The sequence below is a fragment of the Saccoglossus kowalevskii genome, chromosome 21 (genome assembly GCF_978046115.1).
Source record: "Saccoglossus kowalevskii chromosome 21, keSacKowa6.1, whole genome shotgun sequence".
Lineage (NCBI taxonomy): Eukaryota > Metazoa > Hemichordata > Enteropneusta > Harrimaniidae > Saccoglossus > Saccoglossus kowalevskii.
Window position 1 is genome coordinate 11,587,148 of NC_140661.1, and position 13,880 is coordinate 11,601,027.

Here is a 13,880-nt window from a genome sequence, read left to right on the forward strand (position 1 = left end):
AATGAAAATCAGTGAATATACTATGTGAGAATTTTTATTATTTTTTGTTTTGTTTGAACTAGACAATATTCGATAAAAAGCTGATTCGACTGGCAATAAAGTGGTTGATGAGCACCCATCACAGGTGTTCTCCAATTTTACTGCCAATTACTTCAAAAAATTGTCTTTCTTGGTTGATCTGATGTCCACTTGATGTGCGTTTGTATCACTTTCTTATGACGCTTTCCTCCATTGTCTGGTGTTGAATATGTGCAAGAGTTTATATTTGAAAATTTCAATTTTCGCTTGGTAATTCATGTCTGCCACGGTACTTATCCAACTCCATATAGTGGACTGACATTAAGCAAACGTTTCAAACGCTAGTGACGGTGAATTTCACGATAGTATATGCAGTATGGTCGTTTATTGATTAACAGCATGCGTTTCATTCCAGGATATCAGAGAAATAAAATAGCGTTTATAAGACGTATTTGGGGACGGTGACGTAGTTCAATCTTGAGAACGGGGTACATACCCTGAGGCCGATTACAAAACGAAAGTAAAAATAAAAAGTAAGATGTATACTTTGCATCCTATCTTGTTATCGCGGCGCATATAAGTACTGACATCGATACTCCTGCATAACCTCGCACTAGGGAATTCGCCGTCAGTTGCCATGCTTCTGTTCCAAAGTATGTTGAATCTAAACACGGTTAGTTTTAAATGGTTTTACGTAGATTTTAATTTGCATACAAAGTTTTTTTTTTCTGCCTTCTGTGTCCAGTTTCAAACTTATACCGTTGAGGGCAGCACTCACAAACTTGAATACTGTGCACAGTCAGCCGACGGGGCAGGACAAAGACATGAAACCTAGTTCAAGGTGACAACTGACAATATGCTAAAACATGTCAATGTTTCGTCCAAGCCATTCCCACTTATTTTTCATTTCATTTTTCAATAAATTGAACCCTTTGTGACGAACGTTACTATAAACATAGGGTCCATAAATAAATGATATAAATAAGTAAACACTTTTTTTTAACTAAGTATTGTAAAATATTTTATTTTCGCTTGGAATTAAATTAATAATTAATCAATAATGAATCAGTCAAAATAAATTCTATTTAACTTTGAGAAATATTTACCTCTGTAAGACTGTTAATGGAAACATTATCGTTTAAATGCAACTCATTCGTCAATTGCAATATATCAAATCTATAAAAACACTATTTTGTTATTTTCGAAAAACCACATATCAAAACAATATGGCGTCTCTGACAGCCAGTTACGTCACTGAAGCGTTTTGTCGGTAGAGGGCGTGACTTAAAGAATACACAGCATATTGAGAAAATTGTGAAAAAAAAAACAGTATATAAACTCATAACTGGTAATATTAAATGCTGAACGAAAAGTATTTAGTTGATCTAATAATTTATCAATTATATATATAAACATTGTATTGTAATTCAGTTGTCTAATACACCACGATACCAGGCTTCATTCAAGTCCATGGTTAAAGTTTCTCTATTTCACGTCTTCCATGTACATTCGTCCCATCTGTGTGTGGTTGGCGGTATATAGCACATATACAAATATAATGGTGCATAAAAGTAGAACCCCTAGCAAGCAAGCGGTTGAAACAATCGCCATTTGTACGTTGATGTTGATGTCTTCCCAATTCGGGATAGAGCTACTCTCACCTGCGCCTGTTATATAAATTAAATAGATAAATAAATGAACGAACTGGCAGATTTGTGAACGAACGAATGGTTGAATAAAAGAATGAACGGAGTGAGTGAGATAGTGAGTAAGGGAGTGGCGACTGAGTGAGTGAGTGAGTGAGTGAGTCGGTGAGTGAGTGAGTGGGTGAGTGAGTAAGTGAGTGAGTGAGTGAGTGAGTGAGTGAGTGAGTGAGTGAGTAAGTGAGTGACGCGTCACTAATTTTGATAAATTATATTAGCCTTACTGAAGATGGTATTTCACTTTATAACTATGTTAGCATTGCATACTGTGTCTGTTGTTACAAGAAATGAATCTGATTAAATTTATTAAGTTTATAACAGAAACTTATATTAAAATGGCAAAATAAATAAATGTGGAGTTTACATAGAGGGAGGTATTGACAAATAGAAATAACTGTTGATAAGAGATATAAAATGATTTATTAATTTTCTTACAAGCCTTAGGTATGCATTGAAACCTACACCGCATGTCGGGCTATATACGAGTAACTGATCTGGGGAGACAGGGCATGCTGACTCAGCTAGCGCTGATCACAAAATCTACCCGCGGCAAACGTTCTCGCCGTCAATAATTAGAATACAGTAAAAACTTAACCAATTTATTAATATAAAATAAATGTTAATGTTTATAACATCGATTGCATATAGCGATTCTCTATAACATTCGTATAACAAAAACACAACATGGTACCTGTATTTAATTCAATTCTGGACTGAATACTACTAGTACTTAGTTAAATATGGTGTATCACATCACTAGTTCCTTCCCTTGGGGATATAAAATCTCACGAGATTTGTCTTGTGTCTTGAACAACATACAGCTAGCTCATCGTACGTTACGTATATTAACTTTCTTTCAAGTTTAATACCGTCTAAAGTCGGAGCTAAAGAGACAGTCGTGTTCAACTGAAAATGTTAAACCTATTTGCTCGGAGTCTCTTCTTAATGTGAAATCGTGCTGGTACACGATTTCCTTTACAAATTTGAAGAGATTATCGGTATCAGCGTTTTCTTACCTTCTGCAACTTTCCAGCATAACGAAGAGAACACGAAGATCATAACCAATAAGATCCTTGCATGATGTGTTGCCATAATTCCAGTCATGATGACGGCAAAGGGAGGGAATTTTTTTCAGCAATTTGAACGAGTGAGTCCCGTCTTCACAACTCGCAGCGATGATATATGAGTACCTGTGTCTCGACCTCGTAATATTTAATATTTGCTCTTATGACAGCCCATGCAAATGATGATAAGTTCTTGTAGGTTAACACAGTTTATCAACTTTATTACTCGCATGTACAGAGTGGTAGCCGATGCAAATCATACTAAACTTTGACAGGAGGATACAGTTAATTAATTTAATTTCCTGTTTTTTAATTACATTACATTACTAATATTTATACGTTTATAAGTTATTGTTCAATTTGGAGGGAGAGTATATGCTTACAACACGATAATCGGCAGATGAAAGACTCCTCAATTGAAGAGGAGTGCAGCGTACGGCTTTTCTATATCACTTTGGATCTCGCCCCATGGGTTCTGACGAGTTTCAGGGAAGTAACGTAGCTACGTCGTTGAGAAAGAGGTACATAAGCTGAGTGAAATACACGGGTACAGGAATGAATTAGTATTGTCTAGTGATTGGGCGGATTCAACAGAACACATCTCACTAACCGTCAATATTGCATTGAGCCGTGACCATGAATGTATCTTGTAAATATTGATATTTGACTGTGTTTCGTGCTCATGGCTCTCATCTTTATATTTTAAGTCCTATTTTGTTAACGGGGCACGCTGTTATTGATCTTTGTTGGTAAGCTCTTGTTTATTCTGAAGAATGTATTCACATCTAGACGGTGAGGGCGATATTGTCACTTAAACTATGAGTATGTCAAAAACACGCGGAATATACTGAATCTAAACGAGGCTTGTTTTTAATCGTTCCTCGAAGTTTTTAAATTGTATATACAGTTTATTTAGTCGTTCGGTGTCCCGCTATGTTTCAAACAAATATTGTTGAGGCAGCAGGCTCGATTCAAGGCAAGGGAAGCCGAAGACACACACTAGGAACCTAGTTCAAGGCGGGTAATCCTCGGAGCGGTGCTCCGTCACGGACGTTCTACGTTGCAAAGACGCGTACCACTGTACCACGTATTTCTATAGACTTTGTGCGCGCTGCTGTGGAACGCCGGTGGAGCCGGTGAAAACTCGAGAAAACAACACAAACTCAACTTTGAAGTAATCCTGAACAACCAAATTCATATATGTTACACACGTAAGTAGGGCTAATCTTGTTACACTGTTCAGGGGACTCTCAACAACCATCGCAAAGTACCGTTTTCTGCGAGTTTTTGGTCTTTGTTTTCACCGCGAGGGTTGCCAGGCGGTAGAAAATGCCCGGATGTCCGCCCCCCGAGGATAGCCTGCCGAGGTCGCGTGAGTTGCGCCCTCTGCGGTGCTCCACGCCCGAGGTCTGATGCCGTTCGGCCGGCGAGGGCACTACTCAGGCCTACATGTCAGGCTAGAGGGTGGGGGTTGACAGTATAATAAAACACATCGACGTTTCTTTCATTTCCGGTTTAATGTTTATTGCATTTGTTCAGAGAAAATATGTTACATTAAAATGTGAAATCCCATCATTGCGCTGCAGTTATTGTTCCAATATTTCTGATATACATGTCCATCAAATCGCGCCCTGTAGTGACGAATCACTTTTGAGACGATATAATAAAGTTGACAGGCAAGACTGGCTTAATTAACTATAAATAAGTAAAAAGCTATTTTACGAAATTGAGTAGTGATATTATAAAAACGAATTTATAAACATTGCATTGTTGTTCAGAAATGCAGTACACCATGATTTCAGAGTTTATTCAAGTCCATGGTTAAAAGTTTCTCTATTTCACGTCTTCCATATACATTCGTCCCATCTGTGTGTGGTTGGCGGTATATACCACATACACAAATATAATAAAACACAGTATAAGGACCCCCAGGAAGCTAGCGGTTGAGACAACTACCATTTTTAAATTGACATCCAGGTCATCCCAGCTTGAGGTAGAGACAGTGTCTTCTGCGCCTGTAAATAAATAAATCAAATGAATAAACGAGTTATTATAGCAGTATAAGTGTCTTACTATCTGGACCATCTGTCCAAAGTGCACCTGTGAGTACGTGGGAGGCGTCAGTAGTCACCATATATTACCTTATTCTTACTGAAGATGGCATTTCATCTATAAGCAGTGTATATTTAGTCGTAACAATCTTACAAATCTATTGTTACGTATCACTACATTTGATTGTGTATTTGGAAGTTTTTAGTACGTTTTCGGTTCATCATAACAGAGACCTAAATTCCTGTGGCCCATAAATAAATAAATGTGGACATTTACAGAGATGGATGGCATAGCCAAATAGAAATAACTGTTGATAAGAGATATAAAATGATTTATTAAGTTGTTTATAAGCCTTGGGTACTATGTATGCATTAATACCCACACCGTGTGTGTATATGTCGCGCTATATAGCTGATCTGAGAGAGGGTAGAGCAGGCTGACTAGCGGTGATCACCAAAATCGAGCCGCGGTAAAAGTTCTTGTCGTCAATAAATATAATAAAGTGAAAAAATAGAAATATAGAATTTCTAGACTAAACTTTTTCTTTAAAAAGCAACCAGTCGACCAGGATTATACATGCAAGTGACTGACTGACTGACTGTCTGACTGTCTGACTCTGACTGACTGACTGGCTGACTGACTGACTGAAGTGTATTTGACGCCACTTCTCTTGAGAACCTAACGCTCGCGCGTGATTTGTCTTGTGGTCAACGTCTTGAACAAAATGGCGGACAACTAGCTCATCTAGCTTTATGTAGATCAACTTTCCGATCAAGTTTAATACCATCTAAAATCGAAGTTAACTGACAATTACGTTCAACACAGAATAATGTCAGCCAAATTTGTGATATTTATAACTACAGAGTGTCTTCTTTTAAAGGGGAATCGTTATATTACACGCACTCATTTAAAAATTTGAAAAAGATGATTGCAATCAACGTTCTCTCACCTTCTGTAAGTTTCCAGCATAACGAAGAGAACACGAAGATCATAACCAATAAGATCCTTGCATGATTTGTTGCCATAATTCCTGTCATGATGACGTCAAAGGAAATATTTTTTCTGTAATTTGAAAAGACACGTCTTCACAGCTCGCAGAGATGATATATAGGTAGCTTTGTCTCGACCTCGTAATATTTAATATTTGCTCACATGACACAGAATGACAGCCCATGCAAATGATTCTAGGACCTAGTGGGTTAATACAGTTTATCAATTTAGGTATTCCGCTTATGGTGGCAGTCGATGTAAATTATACTATACCATAGCACACCAGTAACATTTATCAATAGTTATATTTAAATTTACGTTTTACTCACATGTAAACTGCAGAAGACGATGCAAATGATAATATAGGCCACGACAGGTTACTAAAGTATTTCAAATTCAAGATTATATGTCATGTTCGTCATACTTTCATCATTATGAGTTCGTACCGGAAATACCAAATAATACCAAAAATACAAATACGTGGAAAATGGCATTGTCGTTTTGACACTGGTTTCTATGGTGGGGCTATTTCTTTACATCTTAAAGCGCGGTGGTCGTCGCATAGCGCGTGTTCGAATTTCATATAAATAAACAATGTATTTTACACGCGTTGTATACGTCGCTATGAGTCCCATATCGAACAGGATGCGGCACGATGACTGCCGCCCTTTAAAATTTTGCTCGGTGACATAATATTAATATTGTGAAATATTAATTAAAATATTGTGAAAATACAAACAAAAAAATTAACATATAATTTGGTGAGTTTCCAGGGTGATAATAGTTATCCCATAATGCATTGCTTTAGTAACATGCTAAGTAGTGCAAAATATGAACTCGACTCAATCGGTTTTTTATTACTAATAACCAGTTGATGCAAATTAATCTCGATTCAGTGCATCGATTTCTACGACATGTAACATTTATGAGATAAATGTTACGTTCCATAGCATGTACCAGGGTAAGGTCATTAAACTTCGAAACTTCATTGCACGCTTCTTCTGGTCTCGAGAAGGGACGGAGAAAAACCCAATGTCGCGTGATCATAACTACGTAATATAATCGTGGGAATCCTCGAACTCTCATTGGTCAATTAAGACAGTCACCACACAGATAACTGAGGTGATAAATCATTTTATGAGACTGTTTATTATAACAGTAGCAAAGGCTACGAGCTAAATATACAAGACATCGTGGATCACATTGCGTATTATTTATTCACGGTCATAGGTGAACTTATTATAAATTAAACTGAGACAAAGTGGTAGGTCGTGTCTGATATCACGTTTATCGGCAGGTTCAGTAAAGGACCATCCATTTAGTCAAACTGGACGAGGTGACAATTTTACTGACTTCTTGTTTGAATTAATTAATAGTAATCATTTCAAATTTTATAATGGTACGATTATGTAATGTGTGCAATTTAATGCATCGTATTCGCGATTATTAAAATCCTAAATTATCGTAACGGTTATCACAATCTTCAATCACGCTTATTAAAATCTTATTATAATTTATTGCGATATTTAAAATTACTTTGTGACATGCGACATTTTGGAAGTCGTTGTTTTTTCCTTCATCTTGGGATTTACATATACATATATGAATATATGTATATTTCATATTCAGGAGTACATGACAAAGACCATCTTAACGTTTCCGTCATAATAGCATTGTGTTGATTTAATGTGATACCCCGGGTTATGACTGAGCTCAGCGTAAAACACGCACACACATCTGTGCGAACCATGATTAGTCTGATCAGTGAATAAATTGCGGTCAATGACTCTGACCGCGAATTGCGGCCAATGACTCTGACCACCACTTCGAGTCTGTGGTGGACTCACCCACAGTCAACTAGCGTACAAATGGAATACAATAAACGCGATTAATTCAGAGATATCCACAATATTTAGGGCCGCCATATTAAACACGGCTTGATTTTATCTTTTTCTTATAGGTTTGAACAGTTTTTAATATCACGCGGGAGGCGCGCACCCTTTCAGCCGCAAAATAGAAAATTGACAAATCAATTGACAAACCCAGCCCCCTCACCGAATTTCTGGATCCGCCGGTCCCATTAAGTAAATATCGACAAATTAATCGCATTTATTGTATTGCACTATAGACCTTAGAATCTCATTCTAAGGTCTATGAATACACTCGTATGCCATGCAGCTAAAGACTCCCCAATTAAGCGGCTGATGTATAGGTTTCCACGCGATGTTTGTCCCAAGGGGTCGGTGGAGGCAACTTAAGGTTACTATCATAAGCCCCAAGTAACCCGATTCCTATTAGTAATGGAATAGTTGGAGCATTTCAATAATTCATCAATTCTGATTAATCGTTCAATTTCGCGCATACTCGTCATTGTCCTATCGCGAAATATTGTACATGCAGTGTATCGCCATTTTACTTCCCTATCAGTAAGTATTTATGCAACAGTGAAAAAACAACGCTGCAAATTTTTCATGCATTATTTACTAATTAAAGTATTACTTATATAAACATGTAAGTATCGAGGTTATAGATCGACATGATACTTTATTCGGTTTGATTTCGATAATCTTCATAATAGAATAGAATAGAATAGAATAGAATAGAATAGAATAGAATAGAATAGAATAGAATAGAATAGAATAGAATAGAATAGAATGTTCTCATGCGACCATGATTCTTGCCGTCTTGTGACGTCGATCTAATACTGCAGTTTGAGTCATAAGTAATACTACAGTTTTACTAAGGATTTATCATATAAGGGCATTGTAAAGGTGTGATATACTAGTATGCGATGAAGACCACACGCAAATTGAATAGTCACACTAATTGCGATATGGTCACATCGCAAGCGAAACACCGAGAAATCCACATTTTTAGACATTCTAATGCCTACTAAATGTATTTACTTCAGTATTAAACTTTATTTTACGAACGTCACATGGTGAGTTTGCATTTATTGCCTTCTGGCCCTCAAAAAAATACAATTCTTTTAATTTTATATATAAAAAAAAAGTCCCGGTCGATAAATGGTCAGGTAAGTATTATTTGCAAGATTTGCATTATCGTTTTTGCAGACCTTTATGGCATGGTCGTTTCAGTCTAAATTCAGGTTAACAATCACTCCAATAAGTTTCTCGCATGTAGCCGAATTAATAGTGTTACTGTTTGAGATATTGAGATGTCTGTCAGATAAACAAACATGAGAAATGAGACGTTGAAAATAGTTTGTTCGTTTTTTTCATTAGACCATCTTATTTGTATCGCATCATTTTGTGGTAGGTTTAATCAACATCGTTATTTAATAGCCTATTTAATTCAGATACTGTTTAATTTGCTGAAGTGTGGTTGGTAGAATCATCAGCATACATACCTTTCTTGGAAATGACATATAATGACATGTCATAAATAAACAGTAAAAACAAAGGCAGTCCTAAAATTAAACCCTGGGGAACACCCAGAACAGACTTCAGAAAACTCTATAAACTTAGTGCTATCCGTAAGGCCCCTGTAAGGTTTGAGAACCGTGACATCACCGCACCGACAAATGGACAACTACGCATACGAAGCTATTAAAATCATTAAACTTGCCAGAACTGAGGCGAACAGGCTGTCAAACGACCGGTTGTAAAATCGTAAAATCGAGCGTGAACATAACGTGAACTCGTCTATCTATTTCACTTTATTAGTTGTTGGGGCATTGGGGGAGGGGGTACGGCGTCTTGCAAATGATCAGGTCGGCGCAATATCGCATTCTCCTTCCCATATTTCCTTGCGGTTAGATCGCCGAATATATTCGAAGAAATAGAACTCTGCCTGAGAGATTGGCAATATCGATCATAAACTCCCGCGCATAAACGTCGTGAAAGGAAAACCCGGGGGCGGGCACTGGCCTTTCACTTTGGTACGGGTGTGCGGCCGGGAAATAAAACCCCAGACCCCATCATAGACCAAATAGTGATTTTGTATATCCCATCAGAGACCAAATTGTCATTTAATAAATTTATTCAGTTATAGGTTGAATTTTCTCATCATCCAGACTCATCAATCTGAATGAATGAATGATCACCCAAGGAAAATAAGAACAAATAGAGTGCACTTACTTTTTAACACACAGCATTTTAATAGTATTTGATTCACAAAAAAGTTGTTTGACAAAGAGATCAGAGACTGAAAAGAGAACTAGGAAATAATCAGTAAACTCAAGGTCAACAACTATTTAGTGGACATTTATAGTATATTTTTTTGTTGTTTACTGATTATGTTTATTATTATGGCCCAACATCAAGTAGTACACTACACAAAGCTTTAATGTACCACTGTCATAATGCCATGCTAGAATCATATCTACAGCTTTGATAATTTGATGAACTAAATTTAATGCCCATATGGCATACCAGGTATCATGAACAGAATTTAAATATTTTAAAAATAGTATTTTATTTTTCAGTAATTTTGATATCAGACAAGTCACCAGCATGGTATTCATCAAATCAAAATAATTGGGATATTATAGCAGCCAATTTAGTTTGCTGCACATAGAAGTCAGCACGGCTGTATGATAGTGTCATTAAAGCACAATGTTTAGCCAACAGCAGATGATCAGTATTAGACTTGCTCACAAACAATATTTTCAGAATTTAACATTTCCATTTGCTTATATGTCTAAAATACAGGAGATATGCTAATATTATAAATTTATAATATTATAAATACACATCAAATATCTTTAAAGCATGAAGTAAAAGAGAGAAGGAAGTGAAAAACAATTACACTGGAGTAAAGCAAGTTTTTATGCAGACAGGTCAAGTGACCAGTCAGTTCCTTTGCTAGTCTGAGCAGGGTTACATATAAACGGCAAGAAAAATAATCTATAAAATGGCCTAGAACTAAGCAAAGTAAATAAAATTAAATAATAATAATTACAATAATAATAATAATATAATAATAATATATTATTATTATTATAAGACAAAAAAACATGTACTACTATAACACTTATTATGTCTTATTTCCATACATAGTTTGTGAATTATTATGAATTTCTTTTCATTCCCAATATTTTTTTTCTCCACTGCTTCAAATAAGTCATTCCTTTGTGTCTAGTATCTGGAACCAGTTATTATGAAATGATATTCATTTTCAATATCTTTATTGGAACACAAATTGCAAATTTTCATTTCCACTTTACGACTATGTCAGCTGTTCTTTGACTCGAGACAATGGTCCCCATCCGAAAAAAGTCACGGAAAAGCGCCAAAATTGGCTCTATACCCTCGGTCTATACATCATTATTATTTGCGATTGAAAAAATCAATAACAGTTTTCCCCGGGTAGTTTTCATCCAAACTTTATACCAGACGAATATCCAGTCCCTTGATCCAGGCCCCCAAAGGAAATTACAAATCTGATGGGTCATGTCAAACACCACAGCAATAAAAATGAATATACAATACGCAATTCAAGTAAACATTTGTAAAATTACGTTTAAACTTGTCAATAATTTCTGAGATTCTCTCACTTGATCCAAGAACTCGCTGTAAAAATATGTCTACACCGTCAATTCCCGCCATGTTGATGACTTCACTACGCATGCGCTGATTTCGTACACACTGAACACATTGCATTGTGGGGCTCATTAACGGGATAAATGATGGTCTAAAGTTACAGACTTCTGTGCCCGGTTAAGACGATCCGCTACGTGAAAATATGCCAATAAAAAACCAATAAAAATACTAAAACTCGAGTAAATACATGGAAAGTGGAAAGACATACCCCATTCTAGACTGGCAAACTGATATTGGACCAAAAGACAAGCAAATCTATACCCCCATGATTCTAGACCCAAACAGCAAAAAATTAAGACCCCAAAGGGCGGCACGTTCCTATAATACGATTTGCATTAAAGGGGAAGTCAAGCCAAACAACACAATGACCCCCCAAGAAAAAGCTCCACAAATGTAGGAGAATGCAATTTACAGTTTTTTTATATCACTTTTCATTCTCTAGATATTCAACATTTCATCAGTATTATGTTGTCAGCCATCTTGATACTCAAGCAAAGGATCATGGGTAAAGTATGACATCACAGAGTCTGTTGTAAGAAATTGAGAAAATGATTTCATCTATAACATGGGAATTACTGATGCGAATTAGTTCAAATTTTCGTTATGCATATAACTCTTGTATATGATTATAGTAATGTAAATTAGAATGTTACAAATACACATGAAGTGAAGATATTGCCAAAAACTTTAAAAAAATAAAAATCGTTATTTTCGTTGTGAAATATAGAATGACACTTTTTTGTCCACTTTTTATGATCAACAAGTAATATGACACCTATATAACCTACTCACATCGGTAAATTGTATACAATATAAGGAAATTTGAGCATTTGGTATAAAAACATAAAAATAAATATTTTCAGTTCTGTTTCCATGACAACTATTTTATAAGCATGTTTGGCACCAGTACATGTATGCTACCCTGTTCTAAACTTTCAGCCAATTTAAAGTTCAACTTTTGAAGTTATAGATGAAATCATTTTCTCAATTTCTGACAACAGACTCTATGATGTCCTGCTTTACCCACAATCCTTTGCTGAAGAATCAAGATGGCGGTCTACATAAATTGTTGAAAAATTGAATATCTAGAGAATGAGAAGTGATATGAAAAAACTGTAAATCGCATGTTCTTACATTTGCCGAGCTCTTCCATCGAGGAGTATTATGTTGTTAGCCTTGACTTTCACTTTAAGTGCCCCCCCCCCCCCCGGAAGGAAAACTACTAAGGGACGACGTCAAAAGATCGATGTCGGATAAAAAACTTATTTGCTTTAGTTTGGGGGTGGAGGGGGGTGGTTGACCTCAAAAAGTTTCCATCCTACAAAAACGATTTTATTTTTTAATGAAGTCAAACAAATCTTGGAGTATTTGTAGTTCGTTGTCAACTCATGGACAGAAATAACAGAAAATGAATAAAAAACACCCAAGACGAGGAAATGGTTTGGTCCGAGTGTAAATATGTGCGTCAAATGAGGTGCATTTGTAAAGTCTTTTTACACCCACCCGACACCGACTGCTATGTCATACTACTGTCCGGTTATCAATTTGTATTTAATGGTGAATGTAGTCTGACGTCATGACCAATATTTATATATAAGTTTCAGTGGGGGTGGGGGATTTGGAAAAAAAACTAAAGGAATTAAGTTTTTTATCCGACATCGATCTTTTGACGTCGTTCCTAAATAATGATATAACCACAGACTAAAGTTCTCAAAACGAAATTTTCAAATGGAGATAGGTGTATTTACATATGGCAGACCAAAGACATCTCTTTCTAATGCCTTTGGGTAGACGTAACATGAACAACACAAGTACAGTGTCCGTATCTCTAGTATTGTTATCGAGTCGGTCACATACGAAACTATGCTGGCGTTAAGCGGCGATAGAGGGCGCATTACGCAAGCAAAAATGAATTCCCTTATGCTCACATCGTCCTAATCTGTTTTATGTTAATAATCATTTTCACATAATTACCTGAAAATGTAAAGTCACCGATTCAGTATGCACATAAATTATGCATAATTGTAGATACCTTGAAATATACAGATAAAGTTCATCAGGTAGCGTGGCCGAGCGGTCTAAGGCGCTGGTTTAAGGCACCAGTCATTTCGATGGCGTGGGTTCGAATCCCACCGCTGCCATATGAATTTTTTTCATACAGTCAACACGTTATCACAATGCATTTACACGAATATCACGACTTTTTCTCGTAATTTGACGTGAACAGGCAGTACTTATTACAGCACATGTACTGTTAAAGCATTATTTTTTTTCACTGGTATTTAATTTCACCCTTACATATAGCATATTCTTCATGTTTTAGCAAAACAATGAGTTATACTAGTAGTTTAATTTGTTGTTTTTTCATTTTCAATCAATTAACAAATTTGCTGTGTGATTTGTCTTAACTTGAACTTTCACCCGTTAGACTGGGGGTTTTCATATCACATTGGCTAGATGACAAATTATTTTGAAGCAAGGACAAACAC

The 13,880-nt window shown here is 36.2% G+C and overlaps 1 long non-coding RNA gene and 1 other non-coding gene across 2 annotated transcripts; one reads left to right on the forward strand and one right to left on the reverse strand.

Annotated features, from left to right (window-relative positions):
* Positions 1–4,283: 4,283 nt before the first annotated feature.
* On the reverse strand, positions 4,284–5,872 carry LOC146729626 (uncharacterized). The gene is made up of 2 exons (XR_014928078.1): positions 5,787–5,872; positions 4,284–4,800 (listed from the first exon to the last, which is right to left on the reverse strand). It is a non-coding gene; the product is annotated as an uncharacterized LOC146729626 (long non-coding RNA).
* A 7,578-nt stretch (positions 5,873–13,450) lies between these two features.
* On the forward strand, positions 13,451–13,532 carry TRNAL-AAG (transfer RNA leucine (anticodon AAG)). The gene has a single exon. It is a non-coding gene; the product is annotated as a tRNA-Leu (tRNA).
* Positions 13,533–13,880: the final 348 nt, after the last annotated feature.